The 16470-nt window shown below is 45.6% G+C and overlaps 1 protein-coding gene across 3 annotated transcripts in view; it reads left to right on the top strand.

Moving 5' to 3' along the window:
- The window catches only part of fam222ba (family with sequence similarity 222 member Ba), an 83580-nt gene that overhangs the window by 18071 nt on the left and 49039 nt on the right, over positions 1-16470 (top strand). Inside the window, exon 1 of one of the 3 annotated variants that reach the window (XM_062988690.1) lies at positions 5520-5597. The exons of the other annotated variants lie outside the window; for them this stretch is intronic. The gene's annotated coding sequence lies outside the window, so the exon portion shown is untranslated. Of the gene's footprint in view, positions 1-5519; positions 5598-16470 lie in introns of those variants that run through there. 3 annotated transcript variants of the gene reach the window in all.

Raw genomic sequence — 16470 nt, 5'->3', positions numbered from 1 at the left:
GATTATTTAGCATTTTTAGGGTTAAGAAGTTCACTTAAGCGCCCATCAATGACAACCTGGCAGTCATGGGCCTGAAACCGACGTCCTTTTTGACTTTTAGTTCAGAAACGTAACCGCTAAGCTGGCACTAGCCACAGCTCCACCACATGTCCATGTATTAATGCTATTTATGTCTAATTCCAACCCTGTTTATCAGATCCGCCAGTGTTTCTCGAACCTTCAGCTGTCCGGTGTTAGTAAGCTTGTGTTTACTGTCAGATTCCTGTTCTTGGCTGACGGGAGTTGAACAGGATGTGGTCTTCTGCTCTCATAGGCCGTCTGCCTCAAGGTTTGGTTGTGTCGTACGCTCTGAAATGCTTGCCGGTCAGCTCTAACCAGAGTGGGAATTCTTTTCTGACCTCTCAACAGGACATTTCCGCATGCAGAACTGCCATTCACTGGATGTTTTTTCCCCAGATCAGGGGGTTCTGACACTGAAATTGGCACATCTAGCATCACTGGAATTTTTTCTTGTGTCTGCATTGTTTTATGCATGTCACATGACTGGCTAATTGTTGGATAATTACGCAAATAAATATGGCTAGCGCATGTCTGCAATAGAAATGGATTAAAACAATTGTCTGCCATTGTTGCGATACGCTTCTGAGAAATGTAGCTTCTGAAACGACTTCCAGTCTTCCCCGCTGCATACGGTAGCTCAGTGAGTGGTAGCTCAGCAGTTAAGGTACTGGACCGGTAATCAGAAGGTTGCCGGTTGAAGCCCCTCCACCACCAAGTTGCCGTTGTTGGTGCCTTAAGGTGCTCTCAAGTTGCTTTTGATTTTAAATGTAATGCAACAAGGTGACGGATTCTCACTGAAAACACACACATGTAGGTAGGAACAAGCTCCGCCCAGCCTTTTCTCTCCCCTCCCCCAGGCACTTTAGCGTAAACTGTCGTTTGTGCAGGTTTGAGGACCGATAAACGTCTTGCAGATCAGTTGATGGATCTGAAACAACCCTCTAACCCTCTAGATTTAATATAAAGTGCAAATTTGTGTGACCCAGATAAACAAGCAACCACCAAGGGCTTTTGTGGCTTCATGAAGCTCGTCGAGCTGGTCTCTCATAGCTTGAACGTCCTGCCTACATTTGCACAGCTGTTCTCCAGAATGAGCCACGACCTAAAGAATGCACGCTAGCCTGTCTTCTCTCTTCACTCTCGCTCACCTAACGGAGCGACCGAGCGAGGGAGTGACCCGATCCCTCGGGTCAAACGCTGAGCCGTTAGCGCGAGCCACACACGCAGCAGTTAAACGTCTTCTGTTACACACAGGCAATAAACTTTAACAGCCGTCCGGATGAGTTCCACTTGTAGCTCTCCTTTATGGCGTAGACACGCCTGCGTATACAGAGACATAATCTCTGGGTTTAAACTGAAAGGAGAAAGTGATTGAACTCTATTAAACGATTCCAGGGTGTGTCGGGGCAGGGTTCACACTCAAGGGCGCAGATGAGATCTGGGTAATAATAATAATAATAAAGAACCTAAACTGTTACAGATCCGGGAGGCCGTGCGACGTGTAGATTCGACTGAGGCGGTCTGGAGAGGATTACTGGGAAAATGCAGCTCTTGGCACCGCCTGTTTGATTTTTTTCGGCTCACAGGATGAGTTCATGTTTGCTCTCCCACTGGTGTTATCTGGCTGGTTTCGACCACTGATTTGGGAGGTTCACGGGTGCAAGCGAGCGCACACAAGAGTGCACCTGTCCTCTTGTCCTCATGCCTAAAATGCTGGTCAATAAAGGTTTAAACATTTAGTCAATGGTGTTGAAAAATATAACAAAATAATATTTAAAAAACGTATCCACATGCGTCCTGTGGTGTCAGGAAATAAAAGTAATTGTGGGGGACAAGGGGGTGGGCTCTGCGGAGTGTTCAGCGGAGTCACCGACCTGGCCGGACGTCCATACAAACACAGTTGGCCTTGTTTTTCAGGGACGAAAGGTTGAAATGGGGTTTCCTCCCACTCCCGCTGCGATTATATAATCTCCAGGACTGGTTCGGGCACCTGGGTGAGTGTGAGGAGGGAAACGTGTTGTTATTCGGCTCTTCTTGATCAGATCGGTGGTAGCATTGGCTGTTTTGATAGCATTGCTGGATTTTTGCTGCAGTAGAACCCTCTAGAACCTTCACTTGGTTTTTAAATATACACCAACCAACCAACCAACCAACCAACCAAAGGAATCATTAGGAGTTTTGGGCTACTGCGTAGCATAAAAGCAATTGATTTAGGCTGTTGTGCATTCAGAAGTGATACCCTTATGGAAAGGGGGTTGAAACCGGTCCCCCGGTTCACAACAGCTTTTGGAATGCAGGTCAAGTATCGAACTTTGAGTTTATTAATATAAAATCAAAACATTTTGGGTTTGAAAATGTTATAAATGCGGCCCAAATTGCTTCTTCTGTTTTATAGAATCAGGTCTGCATTTTCCTGTTGGCAGATCTTTAGATATGTTTGCCATCCTTTTAAAGTTACTTAGTCACATGATTATTGATATGCATTCTTATGTTAACCAGGGATTCATGGCTTAGCAGTTGCCAGATGGTGCTTGCCTCAGTTTGACCCTTCCAGGATTAAGCTCTTAGTGATCATGCATGACAAGATGTAGCCTATTGGATAAAGGAACTGGACCAGTAATCAGAAGATCACTGGTTCAAGACCCACCACGTTGCCAGGTTCCTGCTGTTGGGCCCTTGAGCAAGGTCCTTAACCCTCAATTGCTCTGACTGTATACTGTAACTGTACTGTAAGTCACTTTGGATAAAGGCGTACGTTCCTTGACATTGTGTGTTGTGAACTAGGCTTGAAATAAACGTCTCATTGCACAATGTTACGCCCATAAAAAAAAACGACTTCTTTCTTTGTGGTTCCTTCTGAGAAGCTGACGGTGTCGGATTCAGTTCACGCAGTCCGTGAGAGATCATGAGAGAGTGACCCGTCTGTCTCCGATACCCGTCCGCGGTCTGCTCTGTTTCTTCTACACAACGGCGGCTAGATCAGATTGCCGCGCGCTCCGGCCGTCGCATTATGCCCCGTGTGAGCGAGCCCTACCCTCCATTAGCATCTAATAGGGGCACGTATTGAGTCCATAGAACAAAGCGAAGATAAAAGCAGTCACATGAGAGTGTGTGCGGGTCTACCTCCCGCTCCTATCTTGTACATCTCCTGTCCGCCGTTCCATTGTGTGGCTGCCGGGCGTAAGCCAGCTTGGTTAATGCATTGAGATTAACTGGAGCACTTAAGACGCTGTTCCGAACGTACAATGGGAGAAATGAAGACTTAAGGTCGAAGCCACTCCTGCCAAATCAGGCAACAGAGATCTGGAAGCACAAAGGGCTGAAGTCGGGTTACAGAGAGGGTTCACAAAGGCAGGCGAGCCACAACAAATGAGTGTGTTGCCTTGCATTGACGTTTCATCATCTCAGGCTCTGCTCCATCGCTCAAAAATATCGCTCAAAAATGAATATTTGTCTCAGATCTGCCTTAAATTCTCCAGGTTCGTTCACTAACTGTCAACAGGGACGCAGATTAAAGTGCCAAATCCGTGGGTATCGTTGCATTTATTTAAGAAGAGTTAAAAAATAATTACACGTTATGGGACAGGAGTTCTCTTGTGACGTTATAGGACTTTATTTTACACTACCTATAGCCTACGTTGGGTCTTTGAGAAAGGACACAATGGCTGCGTCCAAAATCGCATACTTAAACAGTACGTACTAAATTGGAGGCAGTATGTACTGCTCGGCCGATATAGCAGTAAGCTCTTTCAGTACGCAATTGTGCAGTATGCACGCAATTTCGGACGTACTACGTCCCATATCTTAGCAATGTCACATCGCCACAGTTATACCTTTCCGCCATCTTTCAGCTCCAGTTGAATTATGGGATAGATTATCGGACCGCAGTGTGCTGTGTTTAGGTTTTCTTTTATTTTCCCCCATTTATCCCCGGTCTTCATTTCTCATTCCCATTTTTAAATCCACTGCTGCTTGGACAACTCCTAAACTGACCAAGGAGAGCCAATCTGTGGCCACTTCTTATCACCTGTCAGTGGTGGGTACCCATTATAGGTCCGTATCTTGTACAGAGAGCTACACTAAGCTCGCATATTGCAGCAGCAACAGGACAAGACCCTGTTCGACCTTCCCTCCCACAAACACAGCCCAACTCGCGAGGTTCGAACTCTCCGCAGTGTAACCTAGCTTTTTTAACGTATTAAGAGTGTATAAATAACCTTTGAGAGTAATGACCTTTTCTTCTTAACATGAGGTCAGTCTGTATAGTATTTTTAGTTTTCAACACTTCAGCCAGATGATGAATAGAACATGAGGATCCCCAGAGGTGTGATGTTACGTGTAATGTCACTGGCCTTCAGGTGATGCTGATGTCTTTCACTAAATTAGAAGTGTGATAGTCGTGATAAGTACAACCTGGAACGTTCTGTTGCTTTTATTTAAATTAGTTTTGAAATTCACATCCTTAAACTGGCCCATTTTTTCTGTTCCACCACAAGTGACTACCTATCGGGTAGCTCTGCCTCAGTTCTTTGGGGTATGGATTAACCAAGGTGTTAAACAAATTGGTGCCCAGGTGGATCAGCGGGATATTCCGCTAGCTCACCAGCACTGGGATTCTGAATTCTCTTGAGTTCGGATCTCAGCTCTGTCACCGGTCAGCTGGGCGCCCCCTAGCAGACAAAATTGGCTACTAATCTGCTGGGTGGGAAAAGACCGAACTGAAAAAAGGGGGTGGGGTCTTTGCTGTGTAAGGACCCTGGTTAGTAGTCCAAGGTTCCTGTACATGAAGGACGTAGAGATGAGCGTGTGACTCTCCATGAGTGAGACTGCTCTCATGCATGAATCCACTGAAGTATGGGCGAATAAAAAGGGGGTGGTGGAGTGCTCATGTATCGGAGGGAGCGTGTGTCAGGCAGGGATACACTTCTCGGGATGCGAGTGGGGTCCCTATCGGCGGGAGACTTAATAGGCTAGGCTAAATTGGGAGCAAACTTGTCAAGAGCCAAACATCTGCTTGTTTTAATGGACCAATGGACTGTTTGTTTACAAATTTTTACACATATTATGTTGATTTACAAAGTTATGGCATTGTATGGCGTCCGACCGGGCACTATACGTAGACATGATTGGCTAAAATCTAGTCCTCATCATTGCTGCACTTACAGCCTTTGCTAGCTGGTCGATCGTGCTTGCACAGACAAAGGGAATAATGAACATCATTGTGTGACTTTCCATACGCCTTACTGATCCCTGTATAACCCACCTCATGCAGGTGAAAAGAAGCGGTTGGCAACTTCACACGTGTTGAAGGGGGCGTGTGTTAGGTACGGCTCCCTCTCTGCAGCCTTACGGGAGATACTGCTCAACAGGATACGACTAGATTGGGAGGAAAACAGAATCCGTGCTCTTGTTAGGGCGCATTGTCTGAGCCGTTGAATGGTGAATGCTGAATGCTATCTACACGCCGAGGAGAGCGACCAGATGACGTTCTTCCCCGGAGAATGGAAACAGACGTGGCCTGCAGTTTTGTTGATACGGTGAGACAAAGACGCTGAACGACATGTTTTTGCACGGGTGATGGGAAGAGATCTCGTACGCTGTCTCAGTCGGAGATGCCCTTGGCGAGGCGAATGCGGCGACCTTCGCCGGACCCGAACGAGATCCGTCTGAATGGCTGTTTGTCCTCTTGGTGTAACGCCTGTGGTGCTGAGTGTGGCGTTTCTGCAAACTGCTTCAAGAGAGAGATTGTATTTTGCCTTACCAGTAGAGCCCTTGTTATATATTATGGCTAAAAGTTTTAAAATGGGGCGTCCAACCAGGTCATGGTCAAGTGTAAACATACTTTGGGCCTTTAGACTGATGAGCCAAAACATTATGAATAGGATAAGAGTTGTTATGGCCAGACGGGCAGTTAAAGCATCTCTGAAACAGTAAGGAGGGTCACAGGCAGCCGTGATGAGTACCCACCAACAGTGGTCCGAGGAGGGACAAGTGGCATACTGTTGACTATGGGTCTGTCTAAAAACTTAGTGAGCTGCCTTGCTGCCTACTGCCTACCTGGGCAGCTGCTGCCTCAGTAAAGAGGATTCTAATTAGACATCAAACTCATTTTTGTGCTGAAAAGTTGTGCTGCACTGAATGCTGGTATTGCCTTCACCACTAAGGAAGCATTGCCTGCTCCTTCATTATTCAGACAGATTATCACTTAGAATTAAGGCACCTCAGTAGGCAGCGTTTTAAGGCATCTAAGAATTTAGACAATCTTCTCGGGAACGTGTAGGATGACGTAAATTGTGTCTATGTAGAGAGATCACCAGGTTTTCAGACAGACCCTAATTGAAACCAGGGGACATGTAGGCTATGGAGTACAGTCTGAACCATCAAAAGGGCTTTTGCATACTGGCAGGCCAGTCGAAGTGCCCATGTTAGCTCCTGTTGTGTAGACAGCCAGGATGCATCATAGTGCCATTGCTTGCACCATAGGATGCACCTGTTACTGTAAAATTGCCTATAAACGAAGGTTCTTCACAAAGTTTCCGCACTTTTTTTAACTCTATTTATTAAGAATTTCAAAAACAAATGACATCACATGTCTACATAGTCTCCTTCTGATGTATTTTCCCAGCGTCGTACCAACTTTTTACTGCCATCAGCAAAAAATTTTTTTGGTTGAGCCACTGCGTAGCCACTGATGCAGCGCTGCTTTCACATCATCACATGAAAATCTTCTTTCTCTTAAAGCTTCTTTAAGCGTCCAAAAAGAAGGCGCTAAATCCGGACTATAAGCTCTCTCTCAGTCTCTCAGACACGACCATTTACTTACTACTCCTCCCGCCCTCACCGTTTCCAACCAAAATATAAAAGTGCGGAAACTTTTTGAAGATCCCTTGTATGTTGTCGAAAGCTTCATTTGGCTTCCTTTAAAATTTCATTAATTCAGATGATCCAAATATTTGGTAAAATGTGACTTACGGGAGATACTTGTTTTCTGCGATTGCTCAGGGGTCCAGGTTTTGTGCTCCCTACAACAGGCTATATTTGTTAGTATTTTTTGGTCCTTGCATTAGATTCACAAGCTTTCTAAATGATGTTTCCTTTACAACGTTGGGTTTTTATTGAGACTAAGTCATGGAGGTGCTCATTTAATGGCGTGCTTGTATTTTTGGGGCGTTCAGCAACTGCTCTTACTGTCAGTAAGCTTCAGCTCGAGCCATGTCTTGCTGTTGTCCATGTTTGACTTTCCCTGCCTTGACTTTCTAGAATGTTCCCATTTAAAATAATGATAATTGTAATCGTTCTATAATGATCACTGACTGGCTGTAATTTTGGCACCAATCGTTGCGCATTATTGGAACTCTATTATGCTGCTTTTGATCCTCACATTTCACAAAGCTCTTTTCTAGCCGATAGGGATGTAACGATGCACCACAAGACAGTTAAAAATTGATTCACATGTGTAACGATTCAAATCGGTTTACATGTATAATGAATCGATATTGACTTCAAACAGAAGAGGGCACTAGCACTATTCACCTCGGCTGGTTGACGTCACTACAGGGTTGCCAGGTTCGGATTTTTCCAGCCAAATTTATTTATGTGAGGATACTTTCTTTATTTGTATTATTCATTTATTTATTTAATGTGGGATTTGTTTTAAATGTCATTTCAGTTTTTTTTACACAAAAAGGGAGATGTGCAGCATTGTTTTGCATAGTTTGTACCTACAGTGTATCACAAAAGTGAGTACACCCCTCACATTTCTGCAAATATTTCGTTATATCTTTTCATGGGACAACACTATAGACATGAAACTTGGATATAACTTAGAGTAGTCAGTGTACAGCTTGTATAGCAGTGTAGATTTACTGTCTTCTGAAAATAACTCAACACACAGCCATTAATGTCTAAATGGCTGGCAACATAAGTGAGTACACCCCACAGTGAACATGTCCAAATTGTGCCCAAATGTGTCGTTGTCCCTCCCTGGTGTCATGTGTCAAGGTCCCAGGTGTAAATGGGGAGCAGAGCTGTTAAATTTGGTGTTTTGGGTACAATTCTCTCATACTGGCCACTGGATATTCAACATGGCACCTCATGGCAAAGAACTCTGAGGATGTGAGAAATAGAATTGTTGCTCTCCACAAAGATGGCCTGGGCTATAAGAAGATTGCTAACACCCTGAAACTGAGCTACAGCATGGTGGCCAAGGTCATACAGCGGTTTTCCAGGACAGGTTCCACTCGGAACAGGCTTCGCCAGGGTCGACCAAAGAAGTTGAGTCCACGTGTTCGGCGTCATATCCAGAGGTTGGCTTTAAAAAATAGACACATGAGTGCTGCCAGCATTGCTGCAGAGGTTGAAGACGTGGGAGGTCAGCCTGTCAGTGCTCAGACCATACGCCGCACACTGCATCAACTCGGTCTGCATGGTCGTCATCCCAGAAGGAAGCTGACGCACAAGAAAGCCCGCAAACAGTTTGCTGAAGACAAGCAGTCCAAGAACATGGATTACTGGAATGCCCTGTGGTCTGACGAGACCAAGATAAACTTGTTTGGCTCAGATGGTGTCCAGCATGTGTGGCGGCGCCCTGGTGAGAAGTACCAAGACAACTGTATCTTGCCTACAGTCAAGCATGGTGGTGGTAGCATCATGGTCTTGGGCTGCATGAGTGTTGCTGGCACTGGGGAGCTGCAGTTCATTGAGGGAAACATGAATTCCAACATGTACTGTGACATTCTGAAACAGAGCATGATCCCCTCCCTTCGAAAACTGGGCCTCATGGCAGTTTTCCAACAGGATAACGACCCCAAACACAACCTCCAAGATGACAACTGCCTTGCTGAGGAAGCTGAAGGTAAAGGTGATGGACTAAACCCAATTGAGCACCTGTGGCGCATCCTCAAGTGGAAGGTGGAGGAGTTCAAGGTGTCTAACATCCACCAGCTCCGTGATGTCATCATGGAGGAGTGGAAGAGGATTCCAGTAGCAACCTGTGCAGCTCTGGTGAATTCCATGCCCAGGAGGGTTAAGGCAGTGCTGAATAATAATGGTGGTCACACAAAATATTGACACTTTGGGCACAATTTGGACATGTTCACTGTGGGGTGTACTCACTTATGTTGCCAGCCATTTAGACATTAATGGCTGTGTGTTGAGTTATTTTCAGAAGACAGTAAATCTACACTGCTATACAAGCTGTACACTGACTACTCTAAGTTATATCCAAGTTTTATTTCTATAGTGTTGTCCCATGAAAAGATATAATGAAATATTTGCAGAAATGTGAGGGGTGTACTCACTTTTGTGATACACTGTACCTCAGAAATAAAAGGACATTCATTATTTAGATAAATAAAAGATAAGCACAAATACAGTATTTTATTTTATTTTTTAAAGAGAAATAATAAAAGGAAACTTTGTCATCATTTGTCTTCAATTTCATTTTGTTTAAAAAATCGGACAAAAATCGTATCGTGAACTCAGTATCGTAAATCTCGTCGCATCGTGGGTAGAGTGTATCGTTACATCCCTACTAGCCAATACAAGCTTTGATCAGACAAAGAACTTGAGTCCGAATTTATGTTTTAAACACAGCTAGCAATCAAAATTGAACTCCGTTTTTAGAATGTTTGTGGGTCCATTTCGGTTGGACTGATCATCAGCTCGATGCAGTTCCCACCTGATACTCCTGTCGTTATTCAGCTATGTTAAGTAGTTCCTGAAAGCACCGACCATAAAGCCACGTTATCTCCGGTCGATCTGTTCACAGGCTGTTGGCAGCACCTGCGCCGCTAATGGTTCCTCTGCGCTAATGATCTAAACAGAGTTTAAACAAACACGTCGCTTCCAGAACCTTCCTTCCGCATAGTTTTGCTGATTAGATTTAAAAAGGTCATTTATTTCTAACAATTACCTAATTAACTTTTCTGTTCAGGCCTGCAGAACACATTAGTTTCTTAAAAAATACTTGTAGCAGGTTAATTTGAGTATACCTACTAGCATTTAAGCTGAACTGTAGCTATCCAAAGTGTGTCGACACACCTTTTAATTATTGACTGCAGGTGTTTTGGTCACACCCATGGCTAACAGGTGTACGCAATAAAAGCTAAAATCAATGTTTTGTTGCAGTGGTAGCTCAGTGGTTAAATGACTGGACTAGTAATCATAAGGTTGCCGGTTCAAGCCTCACCACCACCACTGTTGGGCCCCTGAGCAGGGTTCTTAACCTTAACCTCAATTGCTCAAAAGTCATAATTGAGTCGCTCAGGTGGCGCAGCGGTAAAACACACACTGTTCACCAGAGCTGAGATCTCGAATACATATACGTATCGAATCTCGGCTCTGCCTTGCCGGCTGAGGCTGAGCGGCCACATGAACAACGATTGGCCTGTTGTTCAGATAAGGGGCTGGATTAAGCCGGATGGGGACTCTCTCTCAGACTAGTGCGATTACGACCTCTGCTGGCTGGTTGGTGGCGCCTGCACGGAGATGGGAAAGGAGTGCGGTAGAGGGTGTGGCTCTCCGTACACAGCGCTGTACTGCACTGCACTCGTCATGTTTAGGTGATAAGATGTTCGATTGCTGTGCACGTGTCGGAGGGGGCGTGGAGCAGCCTCGTCCTCCCCAATCAGGAGCAGGGACCAGCATTAGTGAGAGGATGATTGACGGGTAGAAATAGGATGTGCTAAAGTGGAAGAAAAAGGGGAAAAAAGTCATAATTGTAGGTCGCTTTGGATAAAAGCGTCCGCTAAATGCTAAAAGTGGCCAAAAATAGGGTGACCATATTTTGGTTTTGAAAACCAAGGACACTTGGCAGGATGGCAACATGGGCCCACTTGGGGGGTGGGGGGTTTGGTTGGATTGGCAAAGCAATTTCCAAGGTGACGTGTATAAAATACCCTATCCAGAAATACATAATGGAGCTCCAGAAGTCTGCACAGTGCTTTGACTTCATCTCTAATAAAGAAATTTGGGTTGAATTGGGATGTCAATTATGAGCCAGGCTTCCTGTTCCCGTTGTCCGACATCAGCGCCTGACCTCCTGAAAGCTTATTTGACTAAACCTCTGTAAACAGAAGCTGTTTTAGATGGTGTTTAACAAGCTCACGTGTCCAGTCAGGTGTCCAGATACTTTTGGCCATGTACTTTTGGGAAGGTTAGGAAACATGGTCGGATAATGCTGTTGAAGTACAGTTTCCACCCTAAAAGAGTGCCAGGTGGCGCAGCGGGATGATTTTCTAGCACACCAGCACCAGGCTCTAACCTCCCTGGTTCGAATCTTAGCTCTTCTATCAGTTGGCAAACTGGCCTCTAGTCTGCTGGGTGAGAAAGACTGGACTGATCAGGGAAAGGGTGTGTGTTCAGGCAAATAGCCTACACCCTCCATGCCATCGGGGTCCCCAGCAGCGGATTGGCTATGCTAAATTAGAACATGAAGGCGTGAAATGCGTAAAAAAAAGAGTGATAGCACAGGGTTCCTCTGGATCATTGAGCACTACAGCTAATAGAACTTAGCACAGAGACTGTTGATCTTGGACCTTCTGGCCCATTTTTAGCCCCTCGTGGTCCCAAATTTATTTTCTAAGCTGGAAAAAGAAGTGTCGAGTCATGACGCACTAAATCAGAAGGCTCGTGCAGTCAGGGAGCGGCGTGAGCCCAGACCGGCTCCTTCTGATTGCCGCCTCCCGCCTCAGACTGATTTATCTCAGCTGCCCGTTGCAGTTATCAATCTCGCGCTCGGATGAGGGCTCGAAACGGAGTCTCCTTTCAGCGCTAATGTACGACCCGCTGAGGGAGAGCGGGTCCGAGCGACGGAACGTAAGGGAGGAAGGAAGAAAAAAGTAAGAGGAAGAGAAGGAGCAGCAGGAGCCAGTACAGATAGGTGCGATGACTGATGAGAAGAAGGTTTGAACGTTTGTCAGGAGCAGCCGAGCCTTCCGGGCCCGTCTTATTCTGTTTAAGGTGGGTGAATAAGCTGAACGTGTCTGTTTGGGACGTATGGCTTGAATATCTTGTTTGTGTGTGTGTGTGGGGGGTGTATTAGGGGCCTGTCTGCTTCTCCCTTGCATACTTTAGGCATCCAGATGCACACAGAGAGCAGCTAGGGGAACGACTCGAGTTACCCGACTCCATTTCTCTTCCTCTCTACTGCTGATGACCTCCACTCCTGACCGAGAAGAGCTGTGATTAAGACACGTCCCCTCCATCACATGAGCAGTAGCCAACTACATCTTTTTACCTGCATGGATGAGTTCATATGGGGCTCGGTCTCACACATGGAGAGTCACACACTGATATCCATTATTCCCCGTCTCTGATGCGGGGATCGATCAGCCAACAGAGGTCGTAATTGTATCAGTTATGAGGAATCCCCTCCAGCATCCAACCCTGATGGACGAGCCAATCACTGTTCTCGTAGGCGCCCAGCCTGCCAGTAGAAGAGCTGAGATACGTTCAGACCAGCAGCTTTTTTGCCTTTGTCGCTTGACTGTTCATACTGGAAGTGGCATCATTGTCTGGGGGCGTTTGGTGTGCTAGCGTGTTTTACCGTTGCCCCACCTGAGAGCCCGAAAATGTTTTTTTTCTACACACTTTGTAGATACCCTGCACTTTTTTTGTCTTGGCATCAATTAAACCATGGCAACCAAATGCCCCAAGATGATGATGACGCTTCTGGTGTAAACACAGGGTGATGAGCGATCAGTGATTTAGGCGATGAGGCAGAAAAAATCGCTGCCGCTCTGAACGTAGGGTAACACTTGTATAATATAAATTATATGTGATTAACTTTGGGGAAGGTCACAAACTGTTCCAGCATGATTGTGCCCCCTGTGCACAAAGCGAGGCCTATAAATATTATACATATAGCTGACATGTAGGCAAGTTGCTACATGATATAGAAATGGCGTTTTATAACAGTTTGTCGCTTTGATTTTTGTGATACGAATCCCCGCATATACCAGCTTGTTTGGAGGCTGGGGTCAGTGCGCAGGGTCAGCTATTGTACAGCGACCCTGGTGCACCCAGCACTTGCTGCATAGCAGAGTCTGGATTTGAACCGACAATCTTCCGATTGATAGCCCAAAGCTCTACCCACTAGACCAGGCTTTATGTCACATGGTACATCTTGTAAACCACAGTGGGACCAGATTGTACAGAGCACAGGTCTTTGACAGATTATGTATAATCAAAGTGGATTGTCAGTTATCCGCCATTTTGGAGGTATTCTGTGGTCGAGTCTGCTCTGTAGTGAACCGGGAGCATTTGATTTTTTCTTGATGAAATGGTACAATCCTTTTCAAATGGGCAGTTGTAACCTAGTGGTTAAGGTACTGGACTAGTAATCAAAAGGTTGCTGGTTCAAGCCCCACCACTGCCAGTTTGTCACTGTTGGGCCTTTGAGCAAGGCCCTTAACCTTTAATTGCTTAGATTATATACTGTCACAGTACTGTAGGTCGCTTTGGATAAAAAGCGTCTACTTAATGCCAAAAATGTAACAGTACATAGCGCATAGCTAGACGAATATTTGGCCGAATCTGTGTGTGCATGTTCGCTCAAGTCCAGGCCATTTGTTTTCCCGCATTCGATATCCCAGGGTGCCTTCTCATGCTGACCGACTCGGCATGGCAGCTTCCTGTAATTAATAGGGACTCTCACCTGTCAGGGGACCAGAAGCTCCCGTCATGCCAGACAGGGAAGGACGGATCGGATAGATATTATCTTTCCGGCCTGACAGATATTTTCTCCTCTGTATCTCCACGTTCCCTGACAACACACACCCATAACCTGTGCGGTGCTTTTAAAATGCGACCGGAAGGTAAACAGGAAGCAGATTAAATGTATTTAGTTATTTATCGAGGTTCAATCCTTTGTAAATGCTCGTGGTTTGGAATTTGGAATTGGAAGGCTTTCCATGAGAGGGAGGCTGTGCGGGAAAAAGTGCTTGTGAGGTCAGACTCTGGTGTGAACCAGCAGGCCTGGCTTTTAATTAAGATGCTAATTTATCCCAAAGGTGTTCAGTGGGGTTAAGGTCAGAGCTCTGGGCAGGCCACTGCGCAAGTTCTTCCATACCAATCTAGTCCAGCCATGTCTTTTAGGGACTTTTATTCATTCATTGTCTGTCTGACCAACACTTTATTCCGTTTAGGGGTGCAGTGGGTACGATTCACTGGGTGAAAGGTAGGTAAGATCTTGGACAGAACAACAGTCCATCACAGGGCAAACATACACAGACTCCACCTGGGAATCGAACCAGGACCTTCTTGCCGTGAGGCGACGATGCTACCTACCGAACCACCGTGCTGCCCCTATTATGGACTTTGCTGGATGAATGCCATGGCAATTAAGGAGTTAAACAAACAATGGATCAATTCTGTTGACTTTGTGGACAGTGGTAACCTAGTAGGTAGAGCTTCGGGCTGTCAATCAAAAGCTAGAGAGTTTGAATCTCGGCTCTTCTATGCAGTCACTGTTGGACCCTCGTGCAAGGCCCTTAACTTTCTTGGCTCCAGTACAATGGCTGACCCTGTGCCCTGTGCAATCAGCGCCCCTGGAGCACCTAACACTTGCTGCATAGCCTGGATTTAAACCGACAACCTTCTGATTGATAGCGCAAAGCTCTACCCACTAGACTAGGCTTTATGTTGCATGTTACATCTTGTAAACCACAGTGGGGCCAGATTGTACAGAGCACAGGTCCTTGACAGATTATGTATAATCAGTGGATTGTCAGTTATCCGCCATTTTGGAGGTATTCTGTGGTCGAATCTGCTCTGTAGTGACCTGGGAGCATTTGATTTTTTCTTGATTCGGAATCTGTGCTCTGACCCCAGCTTCCAAACAAACAAACTGAATTTGTAATCAGCGCCCCTGGAGCACCCAACACTTGCTGTATAGCAGAGTCTGGATTTGAACTGACAATCTTCTTATTGATAGCCCAAAGCTCTACCCACTAGACCAGGCTTTATGTTGCATGTTACATCTTGTAAATGACAGTGGGGCCAGATTGTACAGAGCACAGGTCCTTGAGAGATTATGTATGATCAAAGTGGATTGTCCTTTAATCGCCATTTTGGAGGTATTCTGTGGTCGAATCTGCTCTGTAGTGAACTGGGAGCATTTGATACGATCCTTTTCACTGTTGGGCCCTTGTGCAAGGCCCTTAACCCTCTTGGCTTTAGTACAATGGCTGACCCTGTGCTCTGACCCCAGCTTCCAAACAAACAAAATGAATTTGCAATCAGCACCCCTGGAGCACCCAACACTTGCTAGCAGAGCCTGGATTTAAACCGATAATCTTCTGATTGATAGCCCAGAGCTCTACCCACTAGACCAGGCTTTATGTTGCATGTTAAATCTTGTAAACCACAGTGGGACCAGATTGTACAGTGCACAGGTCCTTGACAGATTATGTATAATCAAAGTGGATTGTCGATTAACCGCCATTTTGGAGGTATTCTGTGGTCGAATCTGCTCTGTAGTGAACCGGGAGCATTTGATTTTTTCTTGAATCTGACCCTGTGCTTTGACCCCAGCTTCCAAACAAACAAAATTAATTTGCAATCAGCACCCCTGGAGCTCCTAACACTTGCTAGCAGAGCATGGATTTAAACCGACAATTTTCTGATTGATAGCCCAAAGCTATACCCATTAGAGTAGGCTTTATGTTGCATGTTACATCTTGTAAACCACAGTGGGACCAGATTATACAGAGCACACGTCCTTGACAGATTATGTATGATCAAAGTGGATTGTTTGTTAACCGCCATTTTGGAGGTATTCTGTGGTAGAGTCTGCTCTGTAGTGAACTGGGAGCATTTGATATGATCCTTTTCACTGTTGAGCCCTTGTGCAAGGCCCTTAACCCTCTTGGCTCCAAATATTGCAAATATTTGACTCCTATTTGTTGCTACCCGTTCCAGAAGCAAACTCAATGACCAGAACTGGGAAAAAACGTCTTCAAAAAGTAAACAAACCTAAATTGGACGGTCGGTCATTAAGGAATACTGGTGCAATGTGAAAAACCCTTGTCTGACTTCATTATAAACTGAAAGAATTGCTTTGGTTCACGACGTCCTTTTTGACGCTGGGCTTAATTAGAACCGCATGCCATGGAAGCGTGGCGTTCTGTGCAGCGGGAGGCTTAGCCAGACTGTGCCCCCAGCCACCCCAGCCACGATTGATCAGCCACGCCGAGACCGAGGCAGCCACTGTAATATTCATGATCTAATTATACAGGTTAGAGCGCCAGGCTTTACCGAGTGATTTAACCTCTTGTCTGAGGCTATAAAAGGAAGCTGGGTTAATCTTTCAGGCAACCTTTCTTCCACTCACAGAAGCCCTGAATTTGCCTCCATTTCCTGTGGGTCGTTTAGTAAGACGGCAAACTTATGGGGACAAGGCAGGTCAGC

Source organism: Trichomycterus rosablanca, chromosome 26 (genome assembly GCF_030014385.1).
Source record: "Trichomycterus rosablanca isolate fTriRos1 chromosome 26, fTriRos1.hap1, whole genome shotgun sequence".
Classification (NCBI taxonomy): Eukaryota; Metazoa; Chordata; class Actinopteri; order Siluriformes; family Trichomycteridae; genus Trichomycterus; species Trichomycterus rosablanca.
The sequence above is the reverse complement of the archived record's forward strand: the minus strand, read 5'-3'. Positions and strand labels throughout refer to the sequence as shown.